The following is a 20,188-nucleotide window of genomic DNA, read 5'->3' on the forward strand; positions in this document are numbered from 1 at the left end:
CCCTGGATGAAAGCCGGTGGCTTCAGGGCTCCGTCGGACCGAGGGAAAGGGAGCGCAGAACGTGCCGGTGCCCTGCTGCTCCCGGTCCTTCCCGACCGGGTCACGCCGCGCTCCCCTCACGCTCCTCCGCACCCCCCGAGCCGCTCCCGCCGCCGGCCCCGCCCCGAGCCCCGCCCCGCCGGGCCCCGCGCACCGCCCGCCGCCCCGGCCGCCCGGCGATTGGCGGGCGCGGCGGGCGGCAGCCAATGGGCGCGGCGGAGCGCTGCCGGCGCCGTCCCGGGCGCGGAGCGGCCGAGCCCCATTAGGGCGGGGAGCGCCGGGGCTCGGGCAGTCGCGGCGGGGCGGCCGAAGAGGCTCTGGGCGGTCCGTCAGCGGCACTGCCGGAGATGCGCGTCTCCCGCCGGCGCTGACTCCGTGGGACAGAGCCAGGTATCCGCCTCCCCCGTCGTCTGTGTGACGGGCCACACCGCCTCCTGGGAATACGTCGCCGTGGTCCGGCTGCGCTGCGGGGAGGGTAAGTGGAGGCTCCCCGGGCTGACAACTGACGGACAGCCTGCGGCGGAGCGCCCGGCGGGTTTGGCGGAGCGCCGTCCGCAGCTGGCACCGTGCCGCTGGCGGCGGAGCTCTTCCCGCGGTGCGGCGGGGGTCCTGCGCCCTGCCCGGGGCTCGCATCGCCAGGGCGCGCCGGTGAGGAGCCCGGAGCCGGCGCTCGTCAGCGCCGCTGGCGCCGCGCCGTCCTGCGCCGAGTTGTCGGACGGGGCTGCGGGCTCGGGAGAGCGGGGGAAGCGATGGGGAGCGCAGGGTGTCCCGCTGCCGGGGGAAGGTGTCGCGGCGCCGCCGCCGTGCCGGCTCGGTGCGCCCGGCGGAGCGAACGGCGCGCCGCGGTCGCCGGTCTGGGTGAGGGTCCAGATGTGGGAGCTCAGCTGTTGCCTATCAGTGCGTGGCAACTGGCCCCTTCCAGGCAGCCTCCGCCCTCTCCCGTATCCCGAGCGAAGTGTCCGCCTCTGGGCGCTCTCCTGCCCCGAGCGGGGACCCTGGTGAGCTGGGAACCTCGGTCTGCCATCCCGGCGGCGTCTTCCGCGGTGTCCGCTTTAACTGGGGGGTGCTCCCCACACCCACCCCTGCAGCCACGGACCTCGCTGAAGTATGTGTTTGTGCTTTCCTTTCTTAACGAAAAGAGCTCTGGAAGGGCGATGGATCGTCCATGGGTCCCTTCTCCCAGAATATTTGCGCCCACCGCGGGATTTCGAACTCCAGCAGCCACCATGTATCAATCGGCTGGGCTGGGTTCAGTCCAGACGCCTTCGCTGTGGTCCGAGCCCGCGGCGGCTGGGTCTGGCCTTTGACAGGAATCTCTCACTGTTCCCCAGCGGGGGTGGCCCGGGAAGGCCAAATAAAGCACCCACCAGTACCGGTGTTTCTAAATGCTGTCAGCTGGAGAGCGAGGAAACGCAGCGGGGGGTATTTTACGGGCTCGCTGAGAAATGTTTATACAGCGAAATTTAATGGTTAACAATGCGTATTCCTAACACGCTAAAGAAAACCCAAAAAAAGGCATAAATAAATTACTAGCGTTATTGTTGCGAAACTCCTTGCGATCATTGTTTAGCTGGTAACTGAGATCTTTAAACTACGTGTTTTGCACGGCAAACTCTAAAGTACTGCGATTTTTCAAGTAGGATGGGGTTTTTTTCCCTTTAGCTGTAGTTCTTGCTTCTAGGAGGAATTAAAGCAATTTGTACTATTTCTTTGCAAGACAGGTATATCACAGTGGCTAGGTTTTCATCCCAAGACGTGAGTAGATCAGAACGAGCTTGGACAGGGAGTGGAAAGGAGATGGAGAGCCGTTACTCTGATGCAGTGACAGATCCTTTCATTTCTGCCTGCAGAGCCCCGGATGAGCCGGGCTGGTGCAGTTCTGCCAACAGCACAGTTAATTGTGTCCTGTAAATCAAGGTCCGTGGAGCTGCTCTCTTTCTGTACAACAAAAGGTTTTGTAATGAGTAAGCCCAGATCAGTCATATAAAAATTTTAACATCAACTGGGCAAGGTGTGTGTGTGTGAGGACCTTACAGGGTTAATAGCTAAACTATTAAGATTGGAGTCAGATGTGGGTAAAAGCAACAGGAGAGTCTGGTTTTTCCTAATATCCTGTAGTATGATAACTCTGAAAAAGGTAATTGTTTTTAAAAAATCTGTTTCAATTTAGGATTTATTAAGCAAGGAGAAACTTATGTAAACATAAGAATCCCTTTCTTGTTTGGAAAGGCAAGAAATGGCTAGAAATGTCATCTGAACTTAAAGATTATAAACTATGTGTGGATTTTTGTGCATATGCGCAAGAATGTTATTAATCTCATTTCTAGCTAGCTTATTCTGTCTTAGAGGGTCTGGGGTGTTTAACTCAGGCCTTTGGCAAAATGGCTTCTGTGCTTTTCGGGTTGTTTTTTTTTTTCCCTTAGCAAATGAGTTACTTCTAGCATTTAATAAGACTTTAAAATACAAGAGCAAGAGAAAGCAAGTGCCTTCCACAGAAGGAGAAATGGAGGGGGTGGGAGGGGGAGTCAAGTTTTACTTACATATGTTATGAGTTGGGAATGTAAATTTGTGTATAAGGAGAAGATCTGAAGAATGACTTGGCACACTAATGACCTGGCTTTTTGGAACTTCAAGAGTTTGGTCTGTCTCCCCCTATGGTTATAATAAGAGATTAAATGCATTAAATCATATTTAATTAATTAGCATATGAAAATAGAATGCCTTTTACTTTGTCATTGTTTTCCTGTGAAACTTTTCTATGCTAATGAGTGTCTACATTTTACAGAGTCATTTGCTTTGCTTCACATTATGCTTTTGCAAATTGGTTCGACCCTTTCTAATGCTGGAAGCCTTTGTATCATAGCCTAAAAGTCCTTCCCCTTTGTCGTGTGAATCTTGCGTAATAAGTACATTGTCAATTACTGCTATACACAGCTTCTAACAGGGCAGACTGAAAGTTGCTCTTAAATTGAAAGCCTCTGTTTGCTTGGGTGCCATGTCTTAGGCATTCCAGAGTTAATTGGATGTGCAGTGATGAATTTCATTTAAAACAAACAAACATTCTGGGTTGTGTTTCTGTTTTCCATGACTAGTTACCCTAAAGTAAAGAGATCCCTGCTGCTGGGATATAAAAGCATGCTCTGAAACATTACTTTTTATTTTTTAAATGTTGAGAAAGGTCACTTATATTTCTGAGAAAACTGTTGCATGATACAATATTGCACTAAGAATGCTGGATTGAGATGGTTCCCTAGTCACCAAGTGGCTTATATCAATATTCAGTTTACCTCCTTGTATTAAGGCTTAAGCTTCAGTTTGGCCAGCACTGGTTTTTGCTTATGCTGTTTAAACAGAAGTAAACTTGAGGTTAGCTCTAGCCATTAGTGTATCCTTGGTGTAAGCCATGCAAGCTTAGGTCCTGCTCCTGGAAATGTTTACAGAAATGAGTAGCTTTTACTTCTGTGCTTAAGTTGTTTGGATTAGGAGTTGTATAATGGGAAGAACCAGCTTGGAAGGACACAGCACAGCTATTGCTCATCTTTTCCTCCTCCCACCTTATGGCTGAAGAATGATGGGAAGAAACATGTTTTTCAAGTAATAGCACACTGAAGTTGTGGCATTTCTGGCAGAAATTCCCAGATAGACTATCAGATCAGTTTGCCAAAATTACACGCTTTTTTTCAGAAACAGTTCTTTGGCCGCTGGTTCATTGACCAAGGATATTTCCAGCTACTGAAGAAAATTTCACAGGTGGTCTGCTACAACTCTTCCTCTTTGTATTTTACTTATTTATAATATTCACAAAATGCATTATATATTTTTAGCAGAACTAAAAGAGCAAGCATTTCACTTCTCAGCACAAACTGATAATATTCCTCAAGCATGTTTTTGTGCGAGGAGTTTTTTTTTTTAAATGTACAAAATGAGTGAAGTGCTCATATAGAAGAGGTAAGAGCCAACACAAACATTTTTAGTATTTTTTAAAGGGTCTGTAAATGACAGCTTCTTGCTAGTTTACCTTTTCTTGGAACCCTGCCTGGAAGTCTTCTTAAAAGTTCTTAAATATAGCCATAAGGTTGGTGAGTTGCTTTTCAAGATCATTATGAAACTATCAAGCTCAATGTTTTGCTAGCTAGTAAACCTGGGGTAGACAGTCTCTCAGGTAGACCTTTCATTTCCAGTGGATTACATATCAACAAATGCTGGAACTTTTTTCAGTTTTTTCAGTTGTTCTGTACCGAAGCTGTGTACTCCTGTCTAAAGTCTGTACGTGAAACATTGATTTATAGCACCTGATAGCTCTTGCTGTTCTGTCTTGTGTACTTCTCTCCTTCATTTTCTCCCTCTTCACCTCTGTCCCCTCCTTAAGATGCAAGAGTATGATGGAGTGTGCTTGTAGGCTGTATCTGTAACAGATATAATAAGTTTCATTCAGTTGCCCCGCTTTTATCTAAGGACGGATTCTGCAGTTCACAATTACCATCTTTGACTTGAGTAAGAATTTTTTTTTTAAATATGCTTCCAGTTAAACTCAATATTAGCTTTGTGGAGTGGTTGCATGCCAAAAAAGCATTTTCAGCTGCAGTCCAAATACTGAAATATAATTGCTTGCCTTTAATAATAATAAACAAAATAATTTTGTTTCCTGTGATGTTTTTGTAACCACCTTTTTGAGCTTGTTGCCTTCTAATCTTGCATCAAGTAACTCCAGACTTAATATTGCATGATTCCAGAACTAGCTTCTCTGTCGGCAGCATGCCAAATCCTGTCTAATGTCTGTGTTAATGTGGTGTATATGAAAACTGACTTCTCTGTGGATTGGAACACTGATTTGTATAATTGCAACTGGCATGATTAAAAATCTGCATGTCAGTATCATGATGTTTATAATAAAACTTACAGATTTTTTTTTTTAAGCAGGGTGATGTTAGTCCCTTAAATTTTCTTTGAGAGTCTTCATTGTCCAAACATCTTCATTTCTGAATGTGTTTGAATGTTTAAAAAAGAAAATAAGAATATGCATGCAGTTACGAATATAATAATGTAGGCCTTGGATCGTGCTGGGTGGTAGGACTGCACCCTCTTGTTCGGTAGGAAAGCTGCATCTTCTCTCACCAGTCTTAAAAAGACTGATATAAATGACTCGTCTCTGAATCTTTAAACATATCTTGACAAGTGCCTTAAAATTCCTGAAAGCACACATCCCTCCTGTATCCCTGTGATCCCTGCTGGAGCCATGTAAGCCACCTCTGCCACGGGCGCTGTGATTGTTCAGCTTTACCCGTTCTGCTGTCCCTGATGTTGTCACTAGCCAAGTACACTCCTGTGACAGTGGTGGTGCTGGCTCAGCAGGAGGCTCTGCTGGGACACCCAGGCACTCTTGCTCAACCCGTTGAGCACTTGGGCTTGGCGGACACTGCCCTCACCTATGGCCCATTTCGGTAGCAACAGAGACACACAATAACCACGGCAGAAATTGAAAGCCACCTTGTGCTTTCAGGTGTGGATTAACTTGTCTAACAGCAGTAAAACCTGACTTGTTTTCAAGTATGTTAAAAATTAGTGCATGATTAGTGAATATAATTTTTAAGGATCTCTTTTTGTAATCAAGCGTTAATCACCCAGAAGTTCAGAAGTGTTTATGTAAAGAAATTGCATGTGTTTGTGTGCATACTTTAGGATTAATATATTTTTACTTTATTTCAGACTCTTTGCAGGAATTGGTATTTTCATATAAAAATTAAAGCTTCGCATGCTGAGATGACTATTTAAAGTATGAATATTTATATACTTTTAAATGAATTTTATGGAGGCGCTAAAGAAATGTCTGAACCTTACATATTTGCATCTCTATATCCAAACTGCTAAATAAATTATGCTAGGTCTAGAACCTCACTGGTGAATTGCAGATGTCTTTTGTAGAAGTATACATATGGCTTTCCAAAAGCTTTGAACTGTTTCCTCATGCTTTGCTCATCAGAAAGATGGTATGGATAACTTCATTGTGAGAGGGCATTTTTCCAGTCTTGTTTGCAAAGCATAGTGGATCTGTGTGGTAAATATTGAGTTTTCATTCATCTTCAGACTGAAATGAGCTCATTCTGTGCATATGGAATATGAGAAAAATATATACAAAGGATATGTTTATATTTAATAAAATTAATAGTATAAAGCAAGTGCAGAAAAACTTACAAGCCTAAACAGCTTGGCAGGCCAATAGCCAGCGAACGTCTTAGAGTACTGCCAAACATGTAGAAAGCAGACCAGGCTCTCATCTGTTACGAGGTACCAAAAAACTTCCAGCCTCATGAGGGTGTTGTTTACACAGGATGCAGCTTTGTTCTGTTCTCTTAGCAGCTCAGTGTAGGTTTGGATTTCAGCAGGTATCTGCTGGGAGGTGCCAGTACTATTCAGGAGAAACGTGACTCCCTAAAAAAAAAAACAAAACCAAGCAGCTGTGTTACAGCAGCTCTCCACAGAGAGATCCCAGAGTCCCTTTTTACAGGGTCTTGGCCTCTCCTTGGGAGGCCCTGGGGAAGGAAGCAGTGTACCAGAGTAAATCTGGAGAGAGTGTCTGCAGGGTAAGAGGCAGGCCTATGTGCTGCTGTTGTGCTCAACCAGGAGCTGCCGTCAAGATGAAGAAGCACTCTCAGCAAAGGATGCTGCAGAGTAGATTACTGAGCTCCATGGTTTCTTTAGTGTTTGTGAATCCAGTAACTGTCAAGCTTTGCACCCAACCTTTCTCACAGCCCATCTGCTTGGACAGTACTCTCTGGGGGTTTCAGATGGTGTGAAGCTGAAGTTCAGTGGTCTAGGCTAATACCCCATTTTGTTCTCAATATATGATTTCCCAGTTGCACAAAACTGTTGATTTCCTGCAAGAACAGCCTGCATGTTTTTAGAGTAGCTGTTAAAATACTGAAATTGAACAATCCATTTATTTGATTGAACTGAAGTGACCACAGTGACAAACAGGCGCCTGTTTCATTACTGCAGATTTATTACTTTTCAGATTTCTTTGCAAAACGTCCCCCAACACTCAGAGCTCTGTTGTCTAGTTCTCAGTCTGCCACCTTTTAGGCTGTAATTTTGGAAGATTGCTTTTTTAATGTCTCCCTGTCTGTCTCATATTGTGCTGTGGCTGTTCATAAACATTTCATACCTATTAGTGGATGTCTTATTAGCCTGGAGCTAATGTTGTCAAGACAATATGATGGCTCTTTCACAAAGGTATACTTAATGGATTTATTCTAGGACTGGGGTGATAGCAGGTTTGTGTTCACTTAAGGCTTGTTTTTGGTTTTTTTTCAAACTTTGATGCATAAGTCAGTGTTCAACATCTAAATGGTAGGTGCAAAACAAAGTTGGGTATTCAAGGACATGTATTTGTTCTTGGGTCTCTTTCCACCTTCTAAGGGCCTCTGGAAGGAGGTTTATGCTTTGAAAGAACATGTCTCATGAAGAGCAGCAGGTACACCTTCAATTATGCAACATTTTTTTCTTCAGGTAGAAGTCATCCTTTGTGCAATTCTCTGCATTTACCTTCATCCTGCTTTGTTATGTACTAAATCAACTGATATCTAATGCAATTTTGAGTAGATAATCTAGACTTGTTTTTAAAAGAAACTGTTGGCACGTTTCCTGCTGGAATGCTGGGGGGTGACTTAAAATGTGCTGTGAGCTGTAACACGGGTTGTGCACATGAGTGAAAGTGGGGGAAAAGCATTTCCAAACAGTTACAGTAATATTCTGTCAGTGTTGGACTCTGAATAAATAGGATTTACTTCAATCTTGCATTTCTGTGGTATATAAAATAATGAATTAAGTCTGTATTCCCTCTGTAAAATACTCAAGCTGTTTCCCTTGTACTGTCACATCATTGTGCAGGCATACCTCAAGTGGAGATAGATAGTTTGAAAATATTTGGGGGTTTTCTTGTTTCTTGGTTTTAAGTGAGCTTCCCCAAATCAGCCCAATCAGTACAGAACAGTATACCTCCAAACCATGAAGTGATTTTGTCACCTACATCAAATATAGGGCTTTGTCTGACTTGAATTGCAATCTGAAGTGTTACTCTTTCTAACCACTGTAATATTAGTTGTGCAGAAGATCCTGACGAATTTTGGAAGATCATCTGCTTGGGCTTGGGTATAAATGATCATTGGGCACTGTTTCTGGCAATGCAAATAGATCAGATCTCCATCTTCTAGGAATGGAAAGTCTGTGTCTTCTACAGACGAAATGGTGTGCTCCTCATTTTATAGAATAACTGTGGGGAAATGCAAATCAATCGTGTCTATCTGAAAAAAAATGCAATAGTTCTCGCTAAATATTTTTTTTTGTTTTTTAGAAGCCTATTTACTGACTGGGCTTCTGACTTACTAATATCAGTCCCAAGTCTTAAAAAACAAACAAGCAAACAACAAAACCCCTGGGTAACCTGCAAGTTCTCTTCTTCCCCACCCCCAGCTAGAGCCTCTTTGCCTGCCTTTGCTTGTGTACTCTATTGGTTTCACAGTTCATATACTTATGTTTTTTTTAAAATCTCCCCCTGCACTCTGGTGGGAAACATGTCTGCTGTTTCCTTTCAAGCACACAAGGCTTGATTCTCCTCTCACAATGGCATAAATTGTGAAGAACTCCACTTGAAATCAATGGACGTAAAGACATGTAAAATGGGGTGAGAGAAGAGCCCAGCCTCTGGTTTCTATTTTTAAGTGAGTCTGGTTAACCTAAAATTGTTCAATGTGCCACTGTGACTTTAGTTTGTAGATATCAGTTACTATGCTTGTTACTTTTTGTACGTAATGTTTCATTTTCATATATAATGCATCATAGCTAGTACCCCTAATCAGGATGCACATGTCTTTAATTTAATACCTTGGTACTACTACGTCAATTTTGGTACATAATAAGTAATCTGTATGGTAAAGTACTTACCTTACTAGAGTCAGATCCTGCAAAAAGCCTGGGGTATAGCTGTATTCCTGTGCAGGCCCCAAAGGAAAGAAGGCTGGATTGGCTCTATCTTTACAACTTAAACTTTGTGGTTTTCTCTTGCTTCAGTAGTTCTAATCTGTGAATCTTGTTCCTCATTATCCAGGTTCAAAATACTAATTCTATATAAACAATACTTTCTCCATTACTGTTGTTTTTTCTGTGCTTATGAAGTGTTCAGCTCCATTCTTATATTTTATACATGCTCAAGAACTTATTATAACTTTAAATTTTCTCTGAACACTAAAGTACTTTGCAAGAAGCCTGGAACATCCACACACAATTTTTTCTATCGCCCAAGTTTTGGTGGTTGTTCACATTTGTTTATTTTTTGGCAATGGATTATGGTCTTCAATTACCATCAGTAGTCAAATAACTGAATGAGATTATACAGCAGTGCTGTAAAAACTGTTCATGGTAGCTGTGATCTGTACATGTGTGGATATCTTTGAGAACAGTCACCTCATTCATTAACCAGTGCAACAGACTCCAACTTTATTTAGTTTTTGAAATTAATGCAACCTTTTCTACCTAACTGAAACATTGCTTTGACTGCCTCTTTCTATAGTTTAAAAAATGCCCATGAAATAGTTGGCTCTTGTAATGTATTCAGACTTGGAGTAAATTTATTGGCGTATTTGAATTTTTGTTTTCTGCTTGAATAGCAATTCATGGGTGTCCACAAGAGAGTCTCTTTAAATCTGGAGTAGACTTAGTATATCCCTTAAATTTTATCTCCAATTTTGTTATGATGAGGGTAAAAGCCCTGTGGTGTTTACCTGTTTAGTCATTGAGCTTTCCCCTTCCATTTTAGTCCAGCAGCCCCCCAAAAAGTCAAGAGGTTGCCTAGCTAGTTACATGGTGGTCCTTATGTATCAGGGACAGCAGATGTCACAGAAGTTTGCTGTGCTGCACTGGTTGGAGTGATGCAGACTCACACATTCAGTGTGGCTTTGCAGACACAGAAGTGATGTGGAACGGGCTTCTGACCCCTTGACTACAGTTATTAATTCCAGTAGTGAATTATTCCTTGTCTCTGATAGGTTTTTGCATGACTTACCACAGAGAAAATGGTTTATCATAGTGAGTTCATGGTAGCTTTAACTATGGCTTTTTTGGAGGGTGGCTGTCAGACAGGGAGGTGGCATGGTGGAGGCCAAGAAATGCTGTTAACTGCTGCTGTGGTCACGAGCAGTGGTGCTTGTCTACATCTGATGTGAGTGGTGGGGGCAGAGAAGGGTGTTTGATAGGGATGCGTGTGCTTGTCAATCAATATGCTTTTCCTGTCTGGAAGCTGGATACTTCTCAGCTTTGTTAGATAGAGCCATCCTTGTGAAGCAGGGAACTGACAGTCTCCCAAGTGCAGAGAAGTGCAGGTGCTCTTCCTGATGGCAGGCTTTACTCATGTTAATTCTTATGGTTTTAAGACTCATTCTGTCTTGCCATTTTGGGGGCATTTTAAAGCTCTTCTGAAAGTTACAATTGTGGAGGCTGCAATGCATGTCTGTTCATGCATTCTGTTCATGTCTGGAACAGAAACTACTTTTGGGAGTACTTTCAAAGCATAAGGTTTGGTGTACAAATGTAATTTCTGGGTACAAGGGAAACAAAAGGTGATGTGATGAGATTATGAGGCTGTAGGAAAATTAGTCTTTAACACAGACTGGTATATACAGCAAGCTTGCAGAAAGACTGAAATCTTACAAAGCACCTTATTAGGTTTATGGATGAAGTGGCTTCTATTGGAAAATATATGGGAGTAGAAGAGCAAGCTTCTGGCTCTGTCATTAGTTCAACAAATCAAAGGTAATAGCATGTAATCAAGTTGATGACTTAAAGGCTCTGAAAAACTTAAGACTTTCTGCCTGTTGTGAAACTGGTGATGTAAGATGTGATCTCAGGAAATGGAGATGGCTTTGGGGATCCAGAGCTTGAATCTGTTTATAGGTACTTTTGAAGAATTGTCGCCACAAAAATACAGAGCTGATCGTGTGATGCATCTGCAAGACAGAAATCTGTTCTGGAAGCAGCAATAAGCCTAGGGTAAATCTTAGAAATCAGCCCTTCTTGTGAATAATTCCAGAGCCATTTGCTTGCAGTCTTGATTTGTATGTAAGTATGCCAAAAGCTATGACAAGTGTATAGTTTGCTACCTATTCCAGCCATCTTTAAAAGCTATCTTTTTTCACAGAGAAGCTTTCTGACAAGAGGCCTCAGGTGGATGCTTGGCACCCATGTCTTTGTGGCAGAAAGCAAAAATGTATGGCATCAGAAGTCTGGGTAGATTAATCCTTCTGTTCAGTTACAGGTCCATGTCATTGTATACATGATAAGAAAGTGTTTAAAGCTCTTTAAGAATATTCATGTGTTAAGGACAAAAGTGTGTGTGGTGGGGAAGTAAAGCAATATTTTAAATAATGCTAGCAGGCTCTAACTTTTTATCTGTGTCCTGTTTAAGGAAGTAAAAATGACTGAAAATTGGTATGCTGTGGAAGGCTGCATAGAAAATATATATTTCTTGACATCCTTCCAAAAGTACTATTTAAAGACAGTTTTGTAACATTGGTGTCTTAGCAGCATTCTGGTAGCCTCAGTTTTCTTTCCCGTGGAACAGTTCCAGCTCTCACTTTCAAATTAGCCTGTTGTGTGATACCTTAAGAAACAAAGTAGATATCAGGAGGACACGCTGCAACACTTATGTCTAAATTTGACCCCAGTATGCACACAGCTTGGTACAGCTATGAATTTTGTCTTTAAGAAACATTTTGGAAAACACCTGATCATGTGTGCACATGCTGCACTTGTACCACCCTGGATGTACATCAGACACACCTATATAAGATCCACATCTCCAAAGCTGAAATGTTTGTGTGGCTGCTGGGTGAACTCTGAAAGGTGCTTTACCAGCATGGAGGGCAGAGCTTACCAACCTGAGGTGTACATGGTTATCAAGTCAGTGCTGTGACAGCTTTCTGCAGGAAAAATGCTCAAGAAAAGTCACAGTGAAAATGTAAAGATGAAACATATACGGAATTAATGTACAGTCCTGGGCATTTTCACTTAAATGCTAAAATATGGGGCTTAGGTTCTAAATTCACTTCTGGCTCTGCAAAGAAAACCAGACTGGTGTGACAGTGCATGCCTTGCCTCTCTTGCAGCTGGTAACTCCAGGGAAAAGTAGGATGTTGCAGCTGGGAGGGTAGCAGCCAAGGCTGGTCAGGCAAACACCAAGTACAAACTCAAAGACGGCAGAAGTTAACTGGTGGGGTTTGGAAGGCTCAGCTGTTGGTTTTAAGGCTCTGGTTGCTATGAGTGTCCAGTGTGGGCCCCGCAGTTCTGGTGGAAAAAAGGCCATGTGCTGTTTGTTATCTCCTTGCCTGGGGTAGGTGCAGTGGAGTAGCAGCCATGGAGTTAGTGTCACTTGTGATGGTGGCCTAACGCAGAGCTGAACAAAAAGTTGCTGAATTGTCATAGAATGGTTTGGGTTGGGAGGGACCTTAAAAATCATCAAGTTCCAACCCCCTGCCATGGGGCAGAGACATCTCCCACTAGACCGCTTGCTCAAAGGCCCCTCCAACCAGGCCTGGAACACTTCAGGGGATGAGGCATCCACAGCTTTTCTGGACAGCTTGTTCTGGTGTCTCACTAACTTCACAATAATGGATTTCTTCCTAATACATGACCCAAAGCTACCCTCATTCATTACAAATCCAATACCCCTTGTCCTATCACTGCATGCCCTTGTAGAAAGTCCTTTCCAGCTTACTTGTAGGCACTGGAAAAGTTTCCCTCAAGGCTTCTCTTTTCCAGGCTGAACAAGCCCAGCTCTCTCAGCCTGTCTTTATAGAAGATGTGCTCCAGTCTTCTCATCTTACTGCCCTTCCTCTGGCCTCTCTCCAGTATGTCCATATCCTTCCAATGCTGGGGACCCCAGAGCTGGATGCAGCATTCCAGGTGGGTCTCGCCAGAGTGATGTAGAGGGGCAGAATCCCCTCCCTCAGCCTGCTACCCATGGTGCTTTCATGCAGCCCAGGACACGTTTGGCTTTCTGGGCTGCGGGTGCTCATTGCCAGGTCATGTTGAGCTTCTCAACACACGCAAGACCTTCTCTTCAGGCCTGCTCAGTCTGTTCTCTGCCCAGCCTGTACATGTGCTTGGGGTTGCCCTGACCCAGGACCTTGCATTTGGCCTTGTGGAACTTCATGAGGTTTACAGAGATCCCCCCCTCAATCCTGTGCGGGTCCCTCTGGGTGTGATCCCTTCCCTCAGCCCGTTCCCTCAGCGCGGGGCGGCACCGCCGCACGGCTGGGCCCCGTCCGCGCCCGCCAGATGGCGCCCGTGCGCCGGCCCGGCCCATCCCGGCCCGGCTGATCGCGGGTGAATCCCGTGTACCGGCCCGGCCGATCCCGGCCCAGCTGATCCCGGGTGAATCCCGTGTACCGGCCCAGCTGATCCCGGGTGAATCCCGTGTACCGGCCCGGCCCATCCGGGCCTGGCTGATCGCGGGTGAATCCCGTGTACCGGCCCGGCCCATCCCGGCCTGGCTGATCGAGGGTGAATCCCGTGTACCGGCCCGGCCTATCCCGGCCCAGCTGATCCCGGGTGAACCCCGTGCGCCGTGCCTGGCTGATCCCGGGAGATGATGCTAAGCAGCGTTGCCGTGTGCGAGTAATGGAGATCGCTGGTGCTTTTTTCTGTCTGTGCTTGTGGCACAGGGAGCGCTTCTGCCTAGCTGTGTTTTCAAGGCTGAAACTATTTCAAGGGCTGGTTCACAGTGACATCAAAAGCAAAGCTTTTAAATTTCTCTCAAATTGCTTTATATGAGTGATTGGTAAATGGTTTTGAAGGACAGAGAGCAACCTGTCCATGCGGAAAACCCAGAGAACTGGCTATTTTTTCTGTCCCTCTGCTTGCTTTGTCTCTGTTAATTTGCCAGTGTTCAAAATTATACCGAAACCCAAAGGAGAAGGGAGCAAGCCTGAAGGTCCCAGCCCATATGCTAAAAGATATGCATAGATGTTCATGGCCTGACATCTTGCTTCATGTTTTCTGTTGGGAGGAGATGGACATGACTTTCTAGGTAGAACTGGAGAACAGGGACACAGCTCCTCTGGTTACCCCAGCTGGCTGGAGGGTACAGCAGGAGCCCATCAGGCTGTGGAGAGTGAGCTCTTCCTCACCAGGTTTGCTGTCCCCAGAAGATCCTGTGGCAGGGTGAGGATGTGAGGTGCAGCTCCGTAAGTGTGCAAGTGGTCTGAGCACGTAAGTGGAGGCAGGAGCCTTCTCACAGCCACTCCACAAACACCAGACAACAGAAGAAATCCAAGCACTTTGATGTGGTTCTCTAGGCCCCTGGTAAGCTGCCCAAACTAGTTTAACCAGGCCCAGAGGCAGAAGAGTGGGAAGAAATGGGCTCTGCTGAATAGCCAAAGGAGCGCTTCCTTATCAGCCTCATTCCTGGGGAGCTTTTGTGCTGAAGTGAGCCTTTCCCAAAGGTACAGGAGTGAGATAGGCCTGCCTGAGACTGAAGGGTATTTTCTTATTAATTGTGAAGAGGCCATCCAGGCTCAGTAACCGTTGGTTCTCCTTCTGAAGGAAGGATGGGCAGGTGCTAAATTCAAGTCTGCAGAGTAATCATGCTTGGGATGCAGGCTGTGACTGTCACCACATCCCAGTAATAACCTTAGAAGGTCACTCAGACTTCAGATGACCTCAGGAGGTCACTGAGATGCAAGATGGACTGGGCCTTCCAACAACAGTATCTTTCCATGGATGCAGGGTGACCTTCAAATATGGGAGGGATGTGACTCACCTGGCAAACAAGAAAGGCTGACAGCCTGTGCAGCCTGCAGCCAGATTGTGGATCAAAGCTGTCAAGCACCCTGAGCTGTGTGTGAGGTGAGCCCTTCCACCTCGATTAAGCTAGTCTAATAGCAGAAGAATGGATGAAATATTCAGTATTGAGAAAATTTTCTGCAGAAAAGAAAGGGGGAGGAATTGCTGGCACTGCAGAACTTGGGCATCTGGCCAACTTAACCAAAATATTCTTTAAAAATAAGATGGTGGTTTCTCAAAATTTTAGGCATGTGGTTTGAGTTTTCAGCTAAATCCTTGTAAATGTTGTCCTGTTAACATGAAGTGTTCATAGACTTTCTGATGGGGCTGTGAGACAGAGGTGCTAATAGTGAATGACCTGAATGGCAGGTGTTGAAGCCATTCTCAAATAGACCACAAGGCTTTTTTTTTGCTTTTTTTCCCCCCTAATCTTCTACAAATACTGATTAGTGTTACAACAAACAAGACCTGTCTCCTTTTGTACCCATCTTTCCATAGGAGAAAGAAAATATTCTTTCAAGAGTGGTGGGTTTGGGTTTTTGGTAGGTTTTTTTCTTTTTTTTTTTGATTCCTTGATTCCAGTCTTGGGAAAGGAAACCCTTGGTGGTAAATAATTGCATTAGGAACTAGCAGGATCGACTTAAATGAAAGAGCCTTGTTCAGCAATTCATTACTTAATTGTACAGTGGACTTTCTCAGCACTGTTTCCTGGTAATCATGCAAGTCCTTCAGTTCTGATACCTGTAAACAATTAGCATTCTCCTACATGGCTCACAAACACTTGATCAGTGTTTAACAGGATATTTGTGTGTGGCAGCACTTTAACCTCCTTAAGGATTCTTCCTGTCCTGCCTTTCTCTTCCATGGTCTTTCCTCCCAGTTACTGGTGTATTCAATTTATATACAGATTCTAAATACATCTGTTTATATGTGATGCTGCTGTCTTCTCTGTCCTAAGAGCTGTAATTGCACAAAAAAAGTCAGGTTTTAATTGTATATCTCTAGTCCTCCTCTAATGTTCACACCTGCTTTTCAGTTTGTTACAGGAGTAAGCTGCTGATGGGAATATGATGTTCCCCTCTCTCATATTGGAAAAAATGAAGTGGTTCTTGGGCCTTCTGTGAGGTTCCTTTTATTGCTGTCCTCCTCTTGGGTTTGAGCAGATTACAATGCTGCTTGCCTCTGGACTGTCCAAAAGCACAATACATGGAAGCAAGAATTACTATGAAATGTACATTACCCAGGATGTAGCTTGGCCATGGGGTGACATGGAGATAGACCTGTGGTGCTGAACCTCTTATAAAGTGTTAAAATGGATTGAAAGTTAACATATAATGAAAGACTCTTAAAAGTACATTTCTGAATCACAGGGCATACTGATATGGAATACATACAAATGAGAAAAGTCTGGAAACTACTTCTAACTCAGTGGTGAAGGGTAAGTAAGTCAAAACATGCCCCAACTGAACAGTAAAAGTGGTTGACTCCTCTGTGTTTCTACAAAATGGAAGGGGTCCTAAACAACAGCTTTCTTTGAGTGAAGCATTGCCCAGCCCTGGTGCTAGTTTTAATGTGGCATGATTTGGCATGAAAATTGCCATGGAAAAGTTCTCTGTGCTGCAGTACTGCTTTGAAAAAGACCCAAGCCCCGAATTTGTGGTTGTCGTTGCATTAGCTTCCAGTTTTCATGAGGTAACGCACAGCCTGAATGAGGTGTTCACAAAGAAGAACTTTTTAAAATGTACTGAAGTAGAATAGAAACAGTGTAGTTGCATCTGAGATGCCAGTCCTTTGAACATCAGCTGCAGTTGAAGCACTTCAGGATTCGATGTGTCATGCTTGTAATTCTCTTGGTCTTCAGCAACCTGTGCAAGAAACTGACTTCAAGGATCAAAGTTATCCATATTTTACAGCACAAGATTGTGAATAACAACTAGCTGCAATTTACCCATCAACAAGTATTTATTTGTCAATAAAGACCTTCAGAACAAGAGAGAAATGGAAATAGCTGTTTTTTAACAGCTTTTTTTTTCCTTATAACAACTAAGGTTTCTTAATAACAAGGCTTTGCATTTAAAAGTAGAGATACTTTTATTTGGAAATTGGAATATGTAAGTCTTACTGCAAGAACTACCTGTATGTTTTGTCTGACTGACCATTTCTTATTAATTACAAAGCTAGAAGTAGATTGGGTTGATAAGGCATAACCCTGAAGCTGCTTCCTGTACATGATCCTTAGTGTTTTCTAAATTCTTTTCTTATCACATCTAATCATGTCTGGCATCAAGACACATGCCTTCAGGGGATGACAGGCTGTGGTCCTGTGGGATTTTTGTTTAAGTCTTCTGGTGTAAATTTTAGGAAGCTTCTATTGGCTAGGTAACACTTTCAGCTTGTGGATAACATGCTGTCTAAACCCTGGCATGTAAAGTACAGGAATACAAAACACTGACATCACAGGAATAGTCTGAAGTTGATATTCCATAGTTCACTGTTTGTGCTGTGACCAGGGCAAGCTAAGATTTGGTAGGATTTTTAACTCAAGGAAAGCCTAGTGAAGTAAATAAAATTTTCAGTGTTGCTTCAGTCTTAAAAAAATCCCTCTAAAAGGTAGACAGCTTGTGCCCTTCACTGAAGCCTGAACTAAATATCAAAGAAATTTCTTGAAATAAGACAAAATGCATTGAAAAACAAGTGCAGGGTGGTTTTGGTATTTTTCTGAAAGCTCAAGTAAGTTCACTAAAGGGCTGATATTTCATCAGTGAGTACTGCTGGTAGCTGTCTCCACACATCACCTCTTTGCATCATAAAACCACTCTTTTAATGAAAACCTGAAGTATCTCCTATGCCTTACTGTAGAAAGTATAGCTCTGTGCCACTACCTGGGGGGTTTGGGGTTTTTTTTTTTTGTAGATTTGGTTTTATTGTAATAGGACTGAATTCATATGATGGACGTAGTTAATGAGTTTCTCTTGTAAAGCCACCATGTGGTGCATCAAGGCCACACCTGAACAAAATGCTTCACAGAAGTATGTAGTATCACTGGAGAACCTAGCTAATGAAGCAAAATGAACATGTAAAACACTGAAAAAGACCATCCTCTGTAGCATGTCCAGCTCACAGCTTCTTGACTTTTTTAAGCTGATGTTAAATGAAGGCTACTCTTGGGCAAATTCATCCTGTATAAAAATAATCACTTAACAGTTCTGTACTGCTGCTGCCAGGTCTTTGGAAGCTGCTCCCTTCAGACCAAAACAACGAACGTTTAATCAACCATCTGCACACAAACGAGGCAAAAAATGTCACATGAAAAAAATCCATTGTTTTTCCTAAAGTGTTCATACTCAGTTTAGAGTTAATGCTTAAGCTGTATCTGTTCATCTGACTTGTTTTTGACTTGTTCAATAAAATGTTACTGCACTATTGCTATGGAATGCTTTAAATTGTTGGAATAGAGTGACGTCTGACAAGTATCGATTGCTTTGGCAGATTTACAGAAGGTTATGTTTATTCCATCAAAAGCACATTTTTTTTCATCTATACTTTAAATTTTAAAGAGTTGAAGAATGTCAAGTTACTTGTTCTTATCGGTAGAGTCTGTCAGGAGGACTTTAGAAAATTAAACTTATATAACAAGTCTCATTTCCATTTAAAGTGTTGCATATGTTCTTTCCTCTTACTGGTTAACTTGGTCCATGCGTGGGTGTACTCTTCTCCCACTCAGTGTCTGAGTCCTGGATGATTAGAGTGGTGAATACAGAAGAAAAATGGTACTCAGGGGTGCATAGGAAGAATGCAAGAGGTAAAGAATCTGGAGAGACAGAGGAAGGAAAGTAATTACCATCTCTATTTTTCAAACAGTTCCTCCTTTCATTTGAATAGTAAGAAGCTTATGGTGACCCACTACTGCTAGCAATGAAATGGCAGTATAGCTCTGACCTGAGTGGGAGTTCTTCACTTCAAAGGATAACTTAAGTAGGGTGTTGTACTGATCAGGAGACAAAGTTATTGTATGAACATTGCATGCACATCTCTACCACCTACTAGTTTGCTTAGAAAAGCAAATACAAGGACATGCTCAAAAGCATTAAAAATTCATTTTAATGGAGAATGACAGTGCTGTAGTGCTTGAGGATGGTTCTCACCAAACTGAGGTAGCCACCACATTAGGTGGGAGAGTGTAATCACAGTTGTAAATCATCAGTCTTCACACCCATAGACCACTGGAAAACTCAGGATTGGACATCCAGATTTACTTTATCATTCACACTTATTTGTGTAGGTCAGATGAATGCAAATCCTGTGAGAGAGCTACTGTAGTTACTGTGTTACCCATGTAGGAGAAAATACAAGTGTACAATTTTCTAAAGTCATTCTGGTTGGAAAGGACCTCTGAAGGTCAGTTGACCTAATCTTCATTCAAAGCAGGGTCAGCTGAATTCAGACCACACTCTGTCAATGCAGCATTTGGATTCCTGCAGGATGCAGCGTGTCTCTTAATAAATCAGTATTTCTATGGATTGTATCTTTATAAACTAAAATGCCTTTAGTAAATTACATGTTCCAATTGGAAGAATGGGGATAATAGAAAAATGCAGGTTTTTCCCTGTGTGTACAGTTACTCTTTGAAGCTGCAGTACTGCATCATGATCAGTTGCAGAGTGTGTTGACCTGTTTGACTGGCTTCCTTCATTCTTGGGTGCCTGGTTGCTGTAGTAGCTTCAGGGTGACTTAGTGGCACTTGAGTTACTATATCCTCCAGTGATGTTAGATGGGATTAAGATTCAAGTAGCCACTAAGTTGCTTTTCTTTTGAAAATACCTTGTAAAATATTAATTTTGAAGCTGTATCCATTAAATATAGGCTTTGTGTTGCTGTTTAGAGATGTGATATAAGCAATAGGCATTTGGGTTTTGTCATGTTAAAGCATCTTGCTTGTTATGTGGGACAGCAGACCCTACTCATTCATGGCCCATGAGTGGTCAGGGATTTGTTCTTGAAATGTTTACAAGACCTTCAGGAAATTCTTCAGAAACAGCTGCTTGTGAGTACCAGTCCAGGGTACTTCCAGAGGAATACATAAATAAAAGGCAATTAAAATTTTCATCTTTTAAATCTGTATGATATGAAATAAGGTTGAGAAACTGGTCATTCTGGATGAGTAGCAATCTTGCTACCGAACTTGAACCTCTTGAGTTTGTTTTGTTTTCATATTCAGTATGTTTACATCATGCTCCCTTGCAAGTACCTGAAGTTGCATGTTTGTATCCTTTCAGACAAAATTTTTATGAGTGTGGATTCCTTCCAGGTAATTTGG

The 20,188-nt window shown here is 43.2% G+C and overlaps 1 protein-coding gene across 1 annotated transcript in view; it reads left to right on the forward strand.

Annotated features, from left to right (window-relative positions):
- The first annotated feature begins 352 nt into the window (after positions 1 to 352).
- The window catches only part of PRICKLE1 (prickle planar cell polarity protein 1), a 65,676-nt gene continuing 45,840 nt past the window's right edge, over positions 353 to 20,188 (forward strand). The window contains exon 1 of the mRNA XM_066550379.1: positions 353 to 514. The gene's annotated coding sequence lies outside the window, so the exon portion shown is untranslated. The remainder of the gene's footprint in view (positions 515 to 20,188) is intronic.

Source organism: Molothrus aeneus, chromosome 5 (assembly GCF_037042795.1).
Source record: "Molothrus aeneus isolate 106 chromosome 5, BPBGC_Maene_1.0, whole genome shotgun sequence".
Taxonomy (NCBI): Eukaryota; Metazoa; Chordata; class Aves; order Passeriformes; family Icteridae; genus Molothrus; species Molothrus aeneus.